Source organism: Tenrec ecaudatus, chromosome 8 (assembly GCF_050624435.1).
Source record: "Tenrec ecaudatus isolate mTenEca1 chromosome 8, mTenEca1.hap1, whole genome shotgun sequence".
In the NCBI taxonomy this organism is placed as follows: domain Eukaryota; kingdom Metazoa; phylum Chordata; class Mammalia; order Afrosoricida; family Tenrecidae; genus Tenrec; species Tenrec ecaudatus.
The window spans coordinates 51,733,095-51,752,415 of NC_134537.1; the positions used below are offsets into that span (position 1 = coordinate 51,733,095).

Here is a 19,321-nt window from a genome sequence, read left to right on the forward strand (position 1 = left end):
GGGAAAGCCCCCTTATAATGGACTAGGGTAGTGACTTGAGTGAGGATATAGCATACTATCTTTATCTCTAACAACTGATTAGTTGATCATATTAGAAAACTTCATGGGGATGATTGCATCATTATATAATTTCCACATTTCATCATTGCATAATGCCCAAACCAGTGAGAATCACTGCCTAGCCAAGGTATTTGGGGGGGGGGGACGCAGTTTAATTCATAACAATCCTAAACCATTGAGCTCATCTTTGGATCTACAAACTTACGTAGAATGATGCATTCCTGAATTCACAATACCTTTGGGGAAAAGGATCAGAGTTAACTAAAAAAAAGAGTTTTTCACAAAGACAAATGCCGCAACACAGACACTGTTGTGTCAATATAGGTCTATGCTTATTTTAAGTGGAATACATGATGGGACCATGGCCTTTGTAGGAGAGTCCACGGTTTCGATTTTGCATCTGCATGCCTTCTTCAGGTTTACATATGCTAAAGTCATGTATCCTGCTTGACTGTATGTGTCTGATTCTGTACAGAAACAAATCTAACCTAGTTCTGACTATACGACATAATCTACTTCTCATTTAATTTCTCTCTACCCGCCTAACCAATTTACCAAGTTTTTCATTGCCCGTAACTAAGATCACATTTTGATCCTTATAACTTATTAGTTTTATTCTTCATGTTGGCCCTTCCTGCCTCTGTCTCACTCTGTCTTTGCAAAACATCAAGTCCCATAGCTGTACTTGCTCCTCTTCCAACTTTCACACCCAAAATCCATCTCCAGAAAATTCTCACAGTTCTATACTTTGTCCAGAGAAGAATTCAGCCATTTGGGATACTGTTCTTGCTAAGAGCTGGAATTTGTGTTCTCGTTCCTTGCTCTGCAGTTGAGGTTGCCTTTGAAAAGATGTTATCTCTGCCTGCACTAGAATAAAGCCAAAGGATACTCAGAGTGTATCAAGAGGCTTTACAGTAAGAACATCAATGTTCTTTCTGTTCCTCTGAGGCCTGTGCTGAGTAGCATGATCCTGGCCCTGAAAATGTAACTATGTTCCTTCAAATGCTGAGAAAGCCATGCCCGTATTGCAGGATCTGAGTGGGAAATGGAGCAAATTAGTTTATATCAGGGGTGCTCAATAGGTCGATCATTATCTACTAGTCAATCGCAAATGTAGTGTGGGTAGATCACATGGCATTAAAAAAAAACCTAAGCCTATCGTCAATCCCGTCACTTAATTAATATACAGCACAGGCAATCAGATGCCATCTTGGGTGTCAAATGCATGTGCAAACAACTGCGCTAAGTGCAGCAAAACTGATGAGCTAAGTTATCGCCAATTTCTAGACCTTGTTTTTTTTCTCTCTCTTAAAGGTAAGAAAGGGTATTAACATGAGTGGGGGAGCTGGACCAAGTAAGAAGACAAGAACATATCACTTTCATATGGAATGGGAGATTTTGACACTACAAGCTGACATTCAGCTGAAGTCCAGAACACATGAAGAGTTCTGGAACTTACTCACAGATGGAAAGTACCCAAGCATGACAAAATATGCTACCTCCTTGACTGCATTATTCAGCTCTACTTCTTTAAGTGAGCCAGCCTTTTCCCACATAAAGATCTTTAAGCCCAAGTACTGTTCCACCACGACTGATGATCATTTGGAAGTGTGCTTGAGGCTGGCTGTCATCCATGGCTCATTCCATTCAGTGCAAGTCATCAGAGTAAACTCAGATAATGACAAAAACTGTTCATAATTAATAGTGTTGTGTTGTACAATAAGGACTCGTGTGATTATGCAAGGTACATAAACATACATTGTACATATAAAGAATTCTCAATGCATTTATTAATGATGTAATAAATAAATAAATAAATAAATGATTAAATAAATAAATAAATAAATGTAGATGTTGCATCTTTGTAGTTGGCAGATCATTTTGACTTGATTATTTTACAAGCAGCTCGCATGCTGAAAAGTGTGAGCAGTCCCGGTCAGTGTTGTTTCACAAGAAAAAGGACGGTGACCTTTGATCAGAAACTCCCTCTGTGCAAGTGTAATCCACTTCACTTCAGCTTCCTGAATGGGACACATTCGATCCTGCATCTGTGAAGTGTTATCATTTGTAAGTCATTTCAATGCTCTCATATCAAAGGCACAACCTGCCTCCATATCCGTGGCCCTATTACCACTCAGGCACTGTGCCAAGAACTTTGCATGCATTACTATAATCCCCACAGTGATCTCCTAAAAAATGCACTGCCATCAAGTTAATTCCCACCTACAGTGAACCTGTAGGACAAGATATCACTGCCTCTGTAACTCCTTAAGGGTGTAGAAAGCGGCATTTTCTTGTACAACATGACTGACTATTTTGAACTACAGATCTTGTGGCTAGCAACCCAACTCATAAACACTATGAAACCAGGACTCTTGTTAATCCCCTAAAGGAGACACAAATACTGACCTGTTCACGCACAGCAATGATTTAAAGAAGCTACATAGCTTAGAGAAGATTTCATAGCTCGTGAATGGATGATCCAGTATCCAAACACAGAGTAGTCTGATTCCAAACCTAGTACATCTTCTTGCAATGGGCAGTTTCAAATCAAGAATCAATCAGTGAATAGAAAAAGGCAAAAAACACAACAAACAAAACAAGAATCAGTCAGTGAATCACTCATTGAAATAAGAATAAGCACATTGCACAGATTCTGGGTTATTTAAGAGAAATGAGTAAATTCATGATAGACAACTTGAACATCTGTCAAGTATCAAACTGATAGTGATGACATGAATGGAGTTCATTGTATTTCACTAAACTTTACATCAGAATTTCTCCCTGAAGCTCATCAGAATCTAGAATTTGAAACCAATAAGTAATAATTAGTAATATTTTCTGTGAAATCATTATGCTGTGGAGGATGCTATTGGGTAAGAAAAACTAGATATCAACCACTAAACTCATCTTCAGAGACCTATTACATTTATGATCTATCACTAATAAACTCCCTAGTGACCAAATCCTACTCTCCTACTCAAAAGTCGAAGTCCCAGCTCCATCTACTTTGAGCTGTTCTTTTCCTGTGAGAACTTTTTCATTCAATATCATTCTGGTAATTACATAATTCCATGTCAACTTGAAGATATATAAAAGTGTAAAGGTGGTATTCAACTATTTCATTAGGTCACAGTCTGATTGTGCCTCCTTTTGGTCTTGGTCTTCTCATAAGAAGGGCCATGGAAACCTGCTCTTCGTTCTGTCTTCACCTTCCTGCTGGCCGACCCTTGTTGCTGCAGAGCCCTGCGATGTTACCACTGCCATTGGATCCGCATGAGTTTCCACACACTATCCTGTGATGTCGCTGCATTCTGCATCATTGCAGTGGCTGCATGAGTCTGAAGAGGGGGTTATGGACTAGTAATCGACTTCTGGACTTGAGTTGGACTGGGCTGGGACACATTTATGACTGTCACTGGAATTGTGTCTTTAGTCAACCCAGCCTAACAGAGCCCAACTAGTAAGCCCTACTCCAGCAGGGCTCACATAGTTCTTATAAAGATAATCAAATTGCTCTCTAACATTTCTTTCAAAGCACATTGGTATATAAAACTTGTGTTCAATATCCAGTGTTAGCAGACTCTTTGAAGCCCTTCAAGTGAGAATTTGCTCTCAGAATTCTTGGTTGGTTGGTTGGTTGGTTTGCTGTTTAAAGTTACTACTTGTTCTTTTCCATCCTAATGGTTTACAATTAAATTGTTTTGTCGCTTCTGCAGGACTTGTTAAATAAGCAAGGTCTTTGTGACAGGAGCCAGTCCCTTTTTAGAGAAAAGTTGAGACAGGATTCCTGGACAGGCCCCTGTCCCTCCACATACTGGGTTCCATTTGGGTCACTTAAGACGCAGGGTGGCCCTGTCTGGGGGGAGACGAGGGCAGATGGAGTAGAAGCGAAGCGACATTCGTACCAGTCCAGAGCTGGCAAGCAAGAAATCTTGAGTTCCAGAGGATGCTTCCTGAGTGACTGCTAGCAAACATCCTCCACTTCTTGGCCCAGTTCAGCTCTGCATGGGCCTCAGGGAGCTAGGGCCTGGGGACTTATAGCCAAGGGCTGCTTGCAGCAGTGGGCTGGGGTGCAGGAAGGCTCCACTCTGCCTTCTAGGTGGAGACTTTAGTCATGCACCACTAGTGGCACTGAGGAACTCTGGGAGCTGGGATGGAAAGTGTGGAAATGGCTCCTCCCCCTCCCTGACCTGTGAATGCTTTTCAGGCTGTCTCTTCCTGCCTGGTCTCTGTATGTGTGTTCATGCAGTTGTAATTATAGTTGTGTATAACTTGCTCCTTTTGCTTAATAAATATTATTACCAAGCCCTCAAAAAAATGGCTTTTCTGCTTATCAGCATGTCGATGTTGCTTCTGTCAAAGCCACATTCTTATGTGCCACTTGGGCGCTATCAAAGTCAGATGCATTTGTATGCACATATTACTATATCAGCAGGTCCACCTAGACAAGATAGGCTGGACAAATAATGAGAGAAGAAAATAACGGAACCAACGGTCCTGGAGGGACATGAGAGCATGGGAGGTAGGGGAAGGGAGGAGGTGTCGCTCAACACAGGGACAAGGGAACAGCGAGTGGTTCAAAACCAGAGGAGGGAGGGGAGGGGAGGACTGGTAGGGAGTGCCAAGGGCAAGGTAACTGAGAGGAATTACTGAAACCAGAATGAAGGCTGAACATGGTGGTGGGGTTGGAGGAAAGCAAAAGGAAGTAGAGGAAAGGAGTAGGAGGCAAAGTGCATACAGAGAAGCCTAAATACAGACATGTACATATGTAAATATATTTATGATTATGAGGGTAATAGACTTATGTGCTTATATTTATAGGTTCAGTAGTAGGGTAGCAGATGGACATTTGGCCTCCTCATGCATAATCCCCCAATATAATAGCACCTCGCCCTGCTAAATGGTCATTGCAGGATACCCACCTTCCCGACATGATCACTGAAGACAGACGTGTGTGTAAGCAAACGTGGTGAAGAAAGCTGATGGTGCCCGGCTATCAAAAAAAGATATAGCGTCTGGGGTCTTAAAGGCTTGAAGGCAAACAAACGGGCATCTAGCTCAGAAGCAATAAAGCCCACAGAGAGGAAGCACACGGCCTAAGCGAATACAAGGTGTTGAATGGACCATGTAGCAGACACCAAGGAACAAAAACAATCATTGTGTGATAACCTTCCTCACATAATCACTGAAGACGAAAATGTGCATAAACAAGTGTGGTGAAGAAGGCTGATGGTGCCCAGCTACTGAGAGATATAGCATCTGGGGATTAAAGGATTGAAAGCAAACAAGCAGCCATCTAGCCCAGAAGCAACCAAGCCCACACGGAAGCAGCACACCAATATAGGTGATCATGAAGGGCAGAGCAGACCAGGTCTCAAACAACAAAGGTGGGGTGGTGGTGAGAATCACATCACCAAGAAGGAGGGGGAGTACATGATGGGGACCCAATGCCCATCTGTGGACAGCTGGACATCCCTTCCAGAGGGGTAGTGGGGAGGAGATGAGTCACTCAGGGTTCAGTGTAGCAACAATGAAACTCAAAACCTTCCTCTAGTTCCTGAACGCTTCCTCCCCTCCCAATTATCATGACCCCAATTCTACCTTGCGGGCCTGGTTATACCAGAGGATGCACAGCGGTGCAGTAGGGATCTGGAAACACAGGGAATCTAGGACAGATGAACCCCTCAACACCAGCGGTGGGAATGGCAACACCAGGATGGAAGGGGGTGTAGAAAGGGAGAACCGATCTTGGAGATCTATGTGTAACCTCCTCTCTGGGAGATGCGCAATGGGGAGGTGGGTGAGGGGAGACGCCGGGGAGTGTAAGATAAGATATAATAATTATTTATAAACTATCAAGTGACCAGGGATGGGATTGGGGAGGGATGGGGAAAAAAAGGGAAACCGAGCTGATTCCAGGCACCCAAGTGGAAGGTGAATTATGAGAATGACGAGTGCAATGAATGTATAAGGGTGCTTTGCTCAATTGATGTATGTACAGATTGTGATAAGAGCTCTATGAGCCCCAATAAAAAGACTAAAAAAAAAAATCCAGTGTTAGCAGTTCTGTCTCCCTGAGAAATTCTCTCTCCTAGCTCTAGAGATTTTTCTCTGACTCTTTAGAAGATGATGTACATTAAAAAAAATATGGTCCCTAACATGCATTGTACTAAGATGTTTTACCTCTCACTGTTTTAGCTTATACCTTGAGTATTGTGAAACTACACTTCCCAGAATGCAATTTGCAACAAACATTTTTCTGGTTATCTGTGTGTGTGTGTGTGTGTGTGTGGAGAGAGAGAGAGAGAGAGAGAGAGAGAGAGAGAGAGAGAGAGAGAGAGAGAGAGAGAGAGAGAGAAAGAGAGAGAGCTAGCTACTGGAAGTGTGATAGAGGGACAAAGCAAAGTACAGAATGCATTTTTTGCATTAAACAAACAATATCTCTGCAGCAGAAAAGACTCCTTTTGCTTTTTCCCCCATGCTGGTAGATACTTACCAGTTTGGAGGAACAGAAATGAAAGCTCTTCTGACAATTTAAAAGAGAATATAGATTAAAATTTAAAATAGTTTTCTATCAGCATTACAGCAAATAGTTAATTCCTCGTATAATATGAAAGTCTCTGTTTAGAAGTTGTCAAGAATTTTATTTGTTTTATATTGAGGACAATTAGCCAGGTGTCTTCCAGAGGAAACCTATAATTCTGGATCTATAGACGAAAGTGCAAACATGTGTGCTCAACAGTGTTTGTGCGCATTCAGAATCCCTTCGGGCTGGTGACATTATTTATGAGAAAAGTCATAGGCATGTAGGTTGAAGGGGCTGTAACTTCACCCCCAGGACAGAGTTTTATGATGGATTGGGACCACTGAGCTGGTATTCTCTGCCTGACCTCATGTCTGTGGAGAATTTCCTCTCCCCAGAGGTAGAAACTTGAGCTAAAGCTCAGCATTGTCTCAGTCTGCTCTCTTCAAACTCATCAAAGGACACAGCAGGGCCACTCAGCACTCAGAACCTGTCCTAGTCAGAAAGATATAAACCTTCAGGGATATGGTATAGTCCACACAAGACAGGCTGAGGCTCCGCACAGCTGTGATTTACCTGTAGATGTTCAGGACCTGACATGGTTACAGGGGACCTGTGTGAGGGAACAAGGACAAGGTCAGCCTGTTCTTCCTTACTGTTCCCCAGGATTCAGCAGGAGTGTACACAGTGTTTACGAAAGCTCCGCTCCTGTGGACTCTTTCCTGAGGGGGTTATATGAAGCACTACTTTCCTACAAGGGACAATGCTTTTGTCCTTAACTCTAGCTTGTATGAAAACTGAGAACAGCAAAACTAAGAAGCCATAATGTTTTGCATGAACTCTATTACCATGAAAAGCAGAATCAATAAAAATTCTATTGTGTGTCAGAGAGCAGTTCTAGTGTTTGCATAATTGGACCTTATGTTGGCAGTACCAGCACTAGCTTCATAACTTGAAACCTACACAATCGCACAGACCCTGTACCTGATCAGAAAGACCTCCTGCTGGTATAATGCGCTTCCGTCACCACAATGAAATTCATAATAATTTTGGAACAAAGGACCATCGGTTTTCTTTTTTTTTCTCCTGTAATTAGCATACCTTTGTGTACTGCAGTTTGCACTACCTCCCTCCAACGGGGGAAAGGCTAGACTAAAACCATCCAAATGTGTTTTATCTGCCAAATGTTTGTGTCAAAAAGAATAAAACGTAGAACTTTGAGAAACCTGGGAAAGACTAATTGTTCTAATTCTTACTTTTTATTGTTGTTCTTTTCTACTTTGTTTTGTTTTTTATAGATTGTATCTCTGGTTCTCTGGAGGTAAGGATGGGTTTTTTTTTGGAAATTTCCTCTCTGGTTAAGGATGGACTCTTAACCACCAGCATGGCAGTTCAAACCTACCAGCTGTCTGAAGCAGACAGACAAGGATATTTTCTCCCATAAAGACTGATGGTCTCAGAAATCATAAGTAGCAGTTATACTTTTTCCCAGAGGATGCCTGTGGATCAGAATTGACTTGTTAGCAATGAGAAAGAGAACTTCTGCTCTAATTTCAGTCATTTATCCATGGGAGAGGGTAGCATGGTGAGAAAATCCCTAGTTTTCTCCCTATTCCTTATTATTTGTAAAATGAAGGTAATAATAGCAAAAACATCATAAGGTTATGATTAGTAAGGTAATTGACAAAAATCACTGTGATATTACCTGGCAAAGACGGAGCATTTAAAACAGGTTAATTATTTACATTGGCATCTATATAAATATTATCATTGATATGTTTCAGCATTTCAGTTGCACTTCACACTTCAAGGCAGTTACACTGAAACAAAGTAAGAGAGTTCAAAGTAAGAACACATACAAACACACATCCTGGGGAGTGTGTGAGTCTGGGTAGACAAGAGAAATAAGTCCAGAGACAATCATTTATGTATAGGAAAGAGCTTTAGATGGAAGACTAATTGTATGTTGAGGAAACATTCCAGCCCAATCCAGATCAAGTCCATAAGTCTGATGCTAGCCCCAATGTCTGATATTAGTGCATTAATTCCTATTCAGCCTCACATGGCACATGCAATGATGCTGAACACAGGAAGACCAAAGGCAGGTAGGTGAAAAATCTCGTGGATCCAATGATGGTGAAAGCATCTCAGCGTGGGTGCAGGTCTCCATGTGGCTCCTCCAGCACTCTGAATGTGGCTCCTTAATAGGTAGGTGAAGTAGAAAGAGAGTTTGCCCATTTCCAAGAAGAAAGAGAGGAAGTTCAAAGAATCATCATGAGAGGGCCAGTCCCACAGGATGGACTCCACCCCTACACTTATTTATTTAGTTGACATGAAATTATGTTACTACCACAGGCAGTTAGAAGGGATCTCAAGCAAAGTATGGTGGTTTTCCTGAGTAGATGCAGCAAAGAACTGCCCTGCCATGGAGTCAATTCTGATACATGGAAATCCTATAAGACAGGAAAGAATTGCCCTTTGGATTCGGCTGTAAATCTTTAGATGAGCAGAAAGCTTCATCTTTATCCCATTGAGAGATAAGTCGTTTCAAACGATTTGACTTGTGGTTGGTAGCAGCCCAATTTGTAGCTAATAACCCCATGATCAGGGTCATTTGGGGGTCTTTGCCTAAGTACTTACCTTTACATATAGAGGATGAAATTCTAGGAGATAACGCAGAAACAACTGCCAGATAACAAATTTGTAAAGCTCACAGTAGTGAAAGAGATATATGAATTCTGCCCAAAGTGCAAAGATCTTATTGAACTATTGAAATGACCAGTCAAAACACAATAAGATACACAACAGGAAGTCAAGTCTTCCCTGTACAGTGGCTAACATTGACCTTGGATAAAAACTCCTATAGATACACAATAATAAATCTTAAAGAAACAAGACTTTGGCACGTAATCACCCCTATGTCCCCAACCAAATTACCTACACTGCTAAATTTTAAGTCAAACAATATGAAGGTCTATAGGGTGAACTATAATTCTAGTGGGGTATGCATATTTTACAAAAAATGAACTATCTGAGATCAAAAGGACAGCACTTATGCCAGAACAAAGCTCAGAAGGGCTCAGAAGAAAGGGGAAATGGAGACAGGAAACCGAGGAATGAAGGGAATAAGTAATGGTACATTGAGGGAAGTGCAACTGAATAAATAAGTATGAATTGTTGAATGGACTGCTGAAGGTCTTGTGAAAGTCTTCACTCAACTCACAATAAAAAAGTTAACAGAAAGAGTATTAAGATGTTTCAGTATTGCTACACTGCACCCTGACGGGCTCATAAATAAAATACTGAAATTTGGGACTAATAGATTAGATACTGTAGAAAGAATAATAGACTTAAGACATAATTATGAAAACAAATCAAATTAATTCTGAAAAGAAAGAAAATTGAAAAACTAAAAGGTTATCAGTGAGAAGGGCATATATAGAAAATGTTAAAGCATTCAGCATAAAAAGCCTACTTTATATAATGAATAAGAAAGAAAACAGGCTTCAGAAAAAAACAACCAAGCAAATTGGAAAACAATAAAATTGTATAGATACTTGTGGAAAATTAACTACCAACCTAAAATACTATATCACAGAGAAGAATTTTTTAAAACATGAACATGTGAAAAGGACCTTATTGTGTAAGGAAAAAAATTAAGTGCAAACAGACCTACTTATACTAAAAATAATAATAAAGGAAAAATTTTAAGTGAAAGAAAATAATATAAGCAATTAGTAAATAAATATAAAATTTGTAAGCATGAGATCAGGAATATGAACAGAGTCTATATAAAGAATTATATTCTAACCAATGAAAGAAAGGACAAATAATTTAAGGGAAAGAATTTTTTTAACTATAATGAGAAGATACAGTATAATAAAGTTACTATTTCTCTCCCAATTAACCTATAAATCTAAAACTTGAGAATACCAACTATATAAAACTATTTTTAATATTTCTAAAGTTCGTTTAAAAATAAATAAATTGCATGAAAAAGAAAGAATATTTGCTGTAGCTATTGTGAAAAAGTTTATAAAGCTATAATAATAATAAAACAATTGCATTTCTAGAGAAGAAATAGATAAACAGATCATTGGAAATACAAGAAGAGAATCAATTTGTGTGACATTGACTGAAACTTGAAAATTTTGGAAAACGGCAATATGAATATCGTATGATATTTTAAAATTGGGTAATACAAGCCTAATTAATGTAAATGAGACAGTGATGGTGTACAGATCTTTACTTGCCAATGAGGTGACTTGTGTTGAATAAAATGATAGACTTTTGTATATTGAAATAGTATTTGTTTAATAGTAATTGTTTAAGTTTCTACATGTTGAAAGCATTTATTTATAAATGTCTGAATTCTAGAACATTCAAGGCTATTGTTGATAAACATCATTGGATATATTTGAATTTGGTTACGTACATTGATATTTCTATGTACACTGTGTTTAGGCTAGTGTCATTGACATATAATTCACATATATTGCACTTCAATGGCTAGGTCATAGCATAAAGAGTTACACAATCATCACCACAATCAGTTCCAGAACATTTTCTTCTTTCCTGCATGCGCTGCTGCCTGTTCCCCATTTCCCTGCCCTGCAAACCCTCTCTCCCCTGACCCCCTGCCACCACACACATATACCCAATTTGTAAATAATCCAGTTACTATCTCTATGGATCCACTCAACCTGGGCTTCATGTACTGGAAGACACACCCACTGCCCAAAATGGCAAATATATATATAAGAAGGAAGGGTGGGAAGGGTGAAAAGGGGAACTGATAGAATTGATGGATGAATAAACCCCCTCAAGGGAGTGAATAACAGAAGTGTGGGTGAAGAGGTATATCGTACAGTATAAGATATGAATATATATATTTATATATACACATATATAATTTATTAAGGGTTCACGAGTGTGGTAGTGTGGAGGTAGGAGGGAATGAAGAGGAGCTGATCTCAAGGGGGTCAAGTAGAAAGAAAATATTTTGAAAATGTTGGCAGCATCATCAAGTTCTCTTGATGTCATTAATTTATGGATTGCTATAATATCTGTAAGAGCCCCAATAAAATGATCAATAAATTATAACAAAAACACAATCATGAAATTAACTAGAGAAAAACTCCAATAGAACAGAAAGCAGGATTTAAAAATCAGATCAGATTTAAAATGGGTTAGATGGGAAATTAAATGATCAGGTGCTGAATTTGAGCCTAACTGGTTCTGCCACTTCCACTGCATTCTGCACACTAGCAAGATTATTCATACCCCTGGTCCCTGACAAGAGAATTCACTGGAGGCTCAATCTACAAGTATTTTCCCTTCTGATTTTTTTAAATATATGAAATAACTTTAAAATGGGTCAAAAGGTAGATAAACTAATACGGTGTTATATTTAAACCTAACTACGCATGCCATAATCTGGTTTACAATGCTCTCCATCCAATAGGAAGGCTATTCACATCCCTCCACTGTGGTCAGAGGGAATTCACTGGAGGCTTAATCCATATAGGGATTCTGCAAATGGATTTTGGGGTTCAACTGCTATGGCCTTTTGCAAACAGGGTGCTCACAGTTTTCTCGGATATCAGTCCCTTCTTCAGATTTGGATCTTAATATTTATCATCCCTAGATCACACATGCTGGTGTGCTTCTTCTATATGGACTTAGTTGATGTATCATTTAGATGTCTTCTGGTTTTAAGATAAACCTTTGAGACCCCAAACACTAATTTCTTTGGTAGCTTGGCACCATCTACTTTCTTTACCACATTTTGTTGTAGCATCCGTAGCTGATCTATTCCAGAGGGTCAGCTTCAAGCAGGCCAGTGTCATTAGAAACAATTGTTCTGAAACAAGGGCTAGAGTTAAGTGCAAGTCCAAAATCCATTCAGACCACACACACGCGTGCACACACACGCACACACACACATCTACATATATTTCTGTTTCATTTTAGTGGCTTCATTATTGTTACATAATAGAGTACATCAGCATTCATCTCCCTTGGGCATAAGGTAATTCCAGTGATTGCATCATTAATTTATCTGTGGCTAAAGAATTTAACACAGTGCTGGGAAAAGGAAATTTTATGAGTATAGGCTGGCTCCAAACTGTTATTTGTACAAATTAATCCCTTCAGTGATTGAAAACTATTTACACTAACAATGGAGATTTGTTAAAGGGCAAAATTTCCAGGAACTTCCATTCACAAAGACAGAACTAAGCCTATAAGATTGGTATATTTCATAGTCAAGCAAGGAGGGCATAAAAAAAAGTAAGCATATATAGTTCTGGCTACATTTCATTGGCACCCTCAAATCAAGGGACTCAAAAACTTGGGATAGCCGTCATTTGCTTCTTCTCGTAGTAGGGTGTTTCAGCCTTAAGTCCACGGTCTAGAAGTTAGTTTGAGGTAAAGCGCAGTTCACTTAGTGGAGTTCCCACATCAAGTCCGTCTGATGTGTCCTATGAAGAATGTTTTGCACGTTGAAAGGATGAAATCTAAAGCCCCAAAATATTATACTGCATGACCTAGGTCGCCTTCAAGGAGGGTTGGAGAGAAACTAGGCAAAAAGTGTCTAATTGGGAACATAGTACCAGGCCTACTCTCCCCTTAGTTTCTATATAAGTATTGTTAAGCATTTTTTTCTCAGTGGGAGATTTCATCTCCCTGTTTACCCACCGGCAGAAATGTGACATCAGCTCCAAAACATATTTGCCCCTCCTGTCGTTCAGACATGACTTCCCAGTAAGATTGGTCTATCATTCTTGTGGAAGTGTCTGTTGATTTGCGGTGACCTTATCATAATGTTGTATGGCAGGAAATGAGTGGTCTTTTCTCCTCCTTGATGAAGGAGTGACCTAATCTGAGGCGATTATTTCCTCTGTAGAGGTGGTTTTTAAAATGTCTATATAAGGGAGGAGGTGATATGTGGCTGAAAGATGTTAGGCAGACTCTCTACCTCTATGTTTGAGGCTAGATTAGAACATTACATAAGATAAGAAAAAGAGTGCTTAACTTTACAGTAGTAGGCTCATGCAATATTTGTCCTTTTGCAATTGGTTAACTTCACTCAGCATAATGTTTCCTGGTGCATCCATGTCATGAAGTGTTTCAGGTTTTTGTTAGTATTTTAGGAATGTGTAATATTCCATTGTGTGTATTTACCATAGTTTAGGCGTCCATTCTTCTGTTGATGGGCATTTGAGGTGTACCTAGCTGCTCACTATTGTGTTGCAGTGAACGTGGGAGAATATACATCTGTTTGTGTTCTGTCTCTTACTTCCTTTCAATGTAATAAGTTTAATCTATACAAAACTCTAACTAAACTCACTACAATCGAGTTAAAGCTGATTCATAGCGACCCTATAAAACCAAAAAACAAAAACAAACTTACTGCCATAAATTGATGTCAACTCATAGTGATCCTATAGGACAAGATAAAATTGTGCCTGTGAGTTCCTGAGACTGTATCTTTATAAGTCCTGCCAGAATAGTGGTTACAAGTTGGGCACTTAGCTGCAAGCTCAGCAGTCCAAACCACCAGCCTCATTCAAACCACATTTATTAATAGTTAACAAAAGAGAAATCCTGTTTCCAATTGCTATTGTAAAAACGCTCTCAAGACTGATTTTAAATTGCCAGAATGATGTCACTGTACATGAAACTGGAAAGGGACTTGCAGTATCACACAACTACATGGCACCTTAAGTATATGATAAGACAATAGTGAATAAGTTTAAGAGAATACACAGTAGCTACCAAATTAGGAAACATTGAATTTTGAATATTACTTTTGTTTATAGTTATAATTTAATTGATTATATGTTCATGTAGTTAATCTTAAGTGACTGTTTAACAACCACTGTTCATCACTTTCTTGTATTGTGGTGGCTTATGTGTTACTGTAAACCTGGAAGCCATGCAACTCATATTTCAAATACCAGAAGGTCTACCCAAAATGATCTTCCAGACAAAGAACAGAATACAAAGGAGGACTAGGCTGTCTACTTCTGAAGAATTATCTACAGAAACCTTATGAATAGCAGCAGAATATTGTCAGAGAGTGAAAACCTCATGAATAACTGTAGAACATAGGCACGGGGTCAGAAGATTAACCTGTTAGGTAGGAAGGCACCCAAAATATGGCCGAAGAAAAGTTCACTTCTCATTGGAGAGCTAACCATAACGATGTGGATGGTGTAAAACCTTCAGGGCTTTCATGTGCTGATGGGCATGATTCAAATGAGAAGAAACAGCTATGAATGTGTATAAGTAATTAGAACTTGGAATGTAAAAATGTATGTAGATTCATACTTTTATGGATCTAAAAAAATTAGAAATTATCTAAAACAAAGGAGAATGTGAAGATTGATATCCTAGGTATTAGTGAGCTGCAAAGGACTGGTATTGATCATCTTGCATGAAGAGGAATGGCATTGCATTCATTGTTAAAGACAACATGTGAAGATGTGTCTTAAAGTACAGTGCTGCCTGTGGTAGAATAATATCTATCCACATATAAATAAATTCATTTATCATAACTATTATTCAAATTTATGCACAAACCACAAAAGCTACTGATGAAGAAATTGAAGAATTTTATCAACATCTTAAAACTGAAATTGATAGAACATGCAATCAAGATGCATTGATAAATATTGGTCATTGGAATGCAAAAGTTGGAAACAAGAAGGAATAGTATGTGGAAAATACGGTCTTGGTGATAGAGACAAAGCTGGATATCGCATGATAGAATTTTGCAAGACCAATCACTTCTTCATGGCAAATACCTTTTTCAAAAGCAAAATAGTGGATTTCTCTGGATGAAATATAGTTAAAAAAAAGAAATATGGTCAATGAATTTGGCTTTATCTGTAGAAAGAGACAATTCAGAAGCTCAATATCAACAACTAAAATGAAGCCAGACCATGGATTATTCCCAAATACATTCATGTTAAGGTTGAAAATTATTAAAAGAAGTTCATGAAAATGAAAATATTACCATAAGTCTGTTGCTGCTGCTAGGTGTCATTGAGTTGGTAGAGACCCTATAGAGAATAGAATGAAGCACTGTCTGGTCCTGCACAATCCACACAGTTGTTATGTCAGAGCCCACAGTTGCAGTCACAGGATCTGCAGACTATAGAACAATAGCACGGAAAGTAAAACTTTGTTGGAAAGCACCCAACAATGGTTCCAGCAGTACATTGACAGGAGCATCTAGAAATCCAGGCTGGATTTGAAAAAGGGCATGGGACAAGAGATATCATGACCAATGGATCTTGGCACTTGACTCAAATCAAAGAATATCAAAAATTATGTTTGCTTGTATTTTATTGACCATGCAAAAGCATTCAATTGAGTGGGTCATAACAAACTATGGAAAGCCGTGAGAAGAATGAGAATTCTAGGACACCTTTTTTGCTCATGATGAATGTGTATGTGGATCAAGAGGCAGTTGTGCAAATACAACAAGACAATACTGCCTGGTTTAAAATCAGGTACGGTGTGTATCAGGGTTGTATCATTTAACCATATTTATTCAAACTGTATGCAGAGCAAATAATCAGAGAAGTAGTATTATATGAAGAAAAATCAGCATCAGCGTTGGAGAAAGTCTTATTAATAACTTTCCATATGCAGATATGCTTTGGACATATTGTTAGGAGAGACTAGTCTCTGGAGGACATCGTGCATGGTAAAATGGAGGCAATGAATTTTCCCCAATATCTCCAAGCAAATTGGTGATCAAGTGAACACTAGTTACAGAACTGAAGAATTGAAAAGAATATTAAAGGTCATCTTGTCTGAAGCCACCTTCAATAACTCCTTATTCTAGTATTGTTATTACACACCCCTCTTATCAGTAACACTGAATACAATTAAATAAATTTCTTCTGTGAATAGACAGGTCCAATTCTTTTCTAGATTTGTATAAGTTTTTTTATTATTTTTTTTCCTGAGCATGTCTTAAAATGTTAAACTTGACTTCCATTTTCTAGGTGAAGTGAGGATCTACTTACATTGCATTGGTATATAAAAAGTTTCTATTTTATCTTTGTTCGATTGACTGATTTTTTTTCAGGATGGCTTATCAAAATGTGAATCTTTCTTCTGGTTCTTTATCAAAGGTTCAAGAAAGGCAGACGATTTGCATGTTAAGATGAGGACCAAAAACACCCATTTTAAAAGATAAGAGTTGAAATTTATAATCCTTCACAAATTGTTATTTCTTTCACTGAGAAAAAATAAAAATGGGAACTAGTAAGGAGAGGCAATGGTATTACAGATAACATCATTTAGATGATTTTGAAACCTTGTACAATTTATCATTATATAAGATGCTTTGGTCTGCAAGATCAAAAGCAACCAACATTATCTATCTACACAAAGCCAATTGAATTGCCTCTTCAGAAACCCAGACAAACATTTCATTAGTTACCATTCAACACTAAATTCAGATGAAACACCAAAACACTTCTTATAAAAAGATGAATTGCATTTCCTACATGTGGTGCTTTAAGAAGGTAATCATTTATATTTTTCACTTTTTGTTTACGTGTTCAAACTATGCTGCTTTCTAAATATTTGCAAAATCTTTATGGTCCTTTTTGGATGTCACAAGTTTCCCTCCCCACACACACACTTTTTAAAGGAGTCGGGGAAGCAATTCAAATTCTTTATACACACAACTCAATCTGAATGTAGCCAGAAAATTATGATTTTGTTAAATAAAAAAAGGATTGACTGCACCCAGATGACTGCTGTGTCTCTGTTTGCCTGGAGTTGGCAGCATTTGACCAAAATGGCTTAATAACCTCAATCACAGACCTAAAAATGCATTCGGCAGGCAGATTTAATGCTAAGCTTAAGTGCAGAGAAAATGTCCTAGGAATGCATTATGAATGTATAGAATAAGCAAACAAGTTAGATTTTTAACAGAAGTAGTATTGCAGGTATTAGAGAGATGTGCAACACTTAGGCAACCTAGACTTGCAATGTAAAAGTAGCCAGAAACTTTCTTGGTGGAATCACCATGACGACTGGGACCCTGTACACATACCTGGAAAACAGACGGGGCTGCAAGGCCCTCATGGCTGCTCAGTACAGTGGGACTCAGATAGGTGTGCTCTCCGCACCACCCCACTTCCACTTTGTCCAAACCAAACTTATAGCAGAATTTATCTGCAAGGTCCCAGCGTTTGAAGGTGATGATGGATTCTGTGTGTTTGAGAACAATGCCATTGCCTATCACTGGAACAATGAGGAGCTATGGGGAAAAGCCCCAGAGGTAGCAGCCCAGGTGGTGTGGTAGATGATCTTCGAGGACAGCGACATGGAACCCTAGCCAGTACATGGGTGTTCCCCACCTTAGACATCATACATCACAACAAGCAGGCCACAGAGAATGCCAAGCATGAGGTGAGTTGAATCCTGGGACTTCTGGATGCTCACTTGAAAACCAGGACTTTCCTGGTCGGTGACTGAGTGGCCCTGGATGACATCACAGTTGTCTGCACCCTCTTGTGGCTCTAAAACCAGGTCTTAGAGCCTTCTTTCCACCAGGCCTTCCCCAATACCAACCGCTGGTTCCTCACCTGCATTCACCAGCCCCAGTGCCGGGCCATCTAAGGGGGAGGTGAAGCTCTGTGAGAAGATGGTGCAGTTTGATGCTAAAACATTTACTGAGAGCCACCCTAAGAAGGACACCCTTAGAAAGAGAAGGCATCCTGGGAAGAGAAGCAGAAGGCCATGGCTCCTGTCCCTGAGAAGGAGATGGACAAATGCAAACAGGCCCTGGCCACTGAGTCCAAGGCCAAGGACCCCTTTGCTGATCTGCCTAAGATTCCCTTAGTGCTGGACAAGTTTAAGCACAAATATTCCAATGAGGCCACCATCTTGGCGGTGCTGCTGCATTTCTGAGAGCACTTAGACAAGGAAGGATGGTCCCTGTGGCATGCCGAGTACTGCTTCTCGGAGGAGCTGAACCAGACACTCATGAACTGCAGCCTCAACACTGGAATGTTCCAGCAGTTGGATAAACTGAGGAAGAATGTCTTCACCAGCATTATCCTCTTCAGATCCAACAGCAGCAGCTCCAATTTTGGGGTCTGGGTCTTCAGAGGCCAAGAGCTGCCTTCCCATTGATTCCAGATTGGCAGGTGGACTATGGGTAGTACACATGGCGGAAACTGATCCTGGCAGTGAGGAGACACAGATGCTGGTCCGAGAGTACTTCTCCTGGAAAGGGGCCTTCCAGCAGGTGGGCAAAGCCTTCAACCAAGGCAAGATCTTTAAGTGAATGGCCTGCTGGTGGCCCACCACCTACACCGGCCCTGTGAGTAGATGGATGGGGGGAGGGGAGTCATTAAAGAAAGCTGAGCATTGGGGAAAAAATAGCCAGAGTGAAAGGAGTTACTGAGGATTGAGGTGAGTTTGTCCTCGGTGTAGATAGAGAAGCTAAAAATGCTGCAAGGGTCCTAAGAGTTACTGAAACAAGCCAAATGTTTGCTTATCTCATGGGTTTGATGAAACTTTCAAGGCAATTAAAACTTAAAGAACTGAGATCCTGGAGAAAAGAGAGGCGCATAATATCCTGACATATATTTATGGTTTTCATTGGAAGGTACTTACTAAAGTCTTAGGCTGAAGGGGCAAGATGGTAAGAAGCTAAACATCAGACCACAGGCAATCATAGAGGAGTTTTTATCTTAA

The 19,321-nt window shown here is 39.5% G+C and overlaps 1 pseudogene; it reads left to right on the top strand.

Annotated features, from left to right (window-relative positions):
- Nucleotides 1–17,642: 17,642 nt before the first annotated feature.
- Nucleotides 17,643–18,908, top strand: LOC142454309 (elongation factor 1-gamma pseudogene; annotated as a pseudogene).
- The last annotated feature ends 413 nt before the right edge of the window (nt 18,909–19,321 follow it).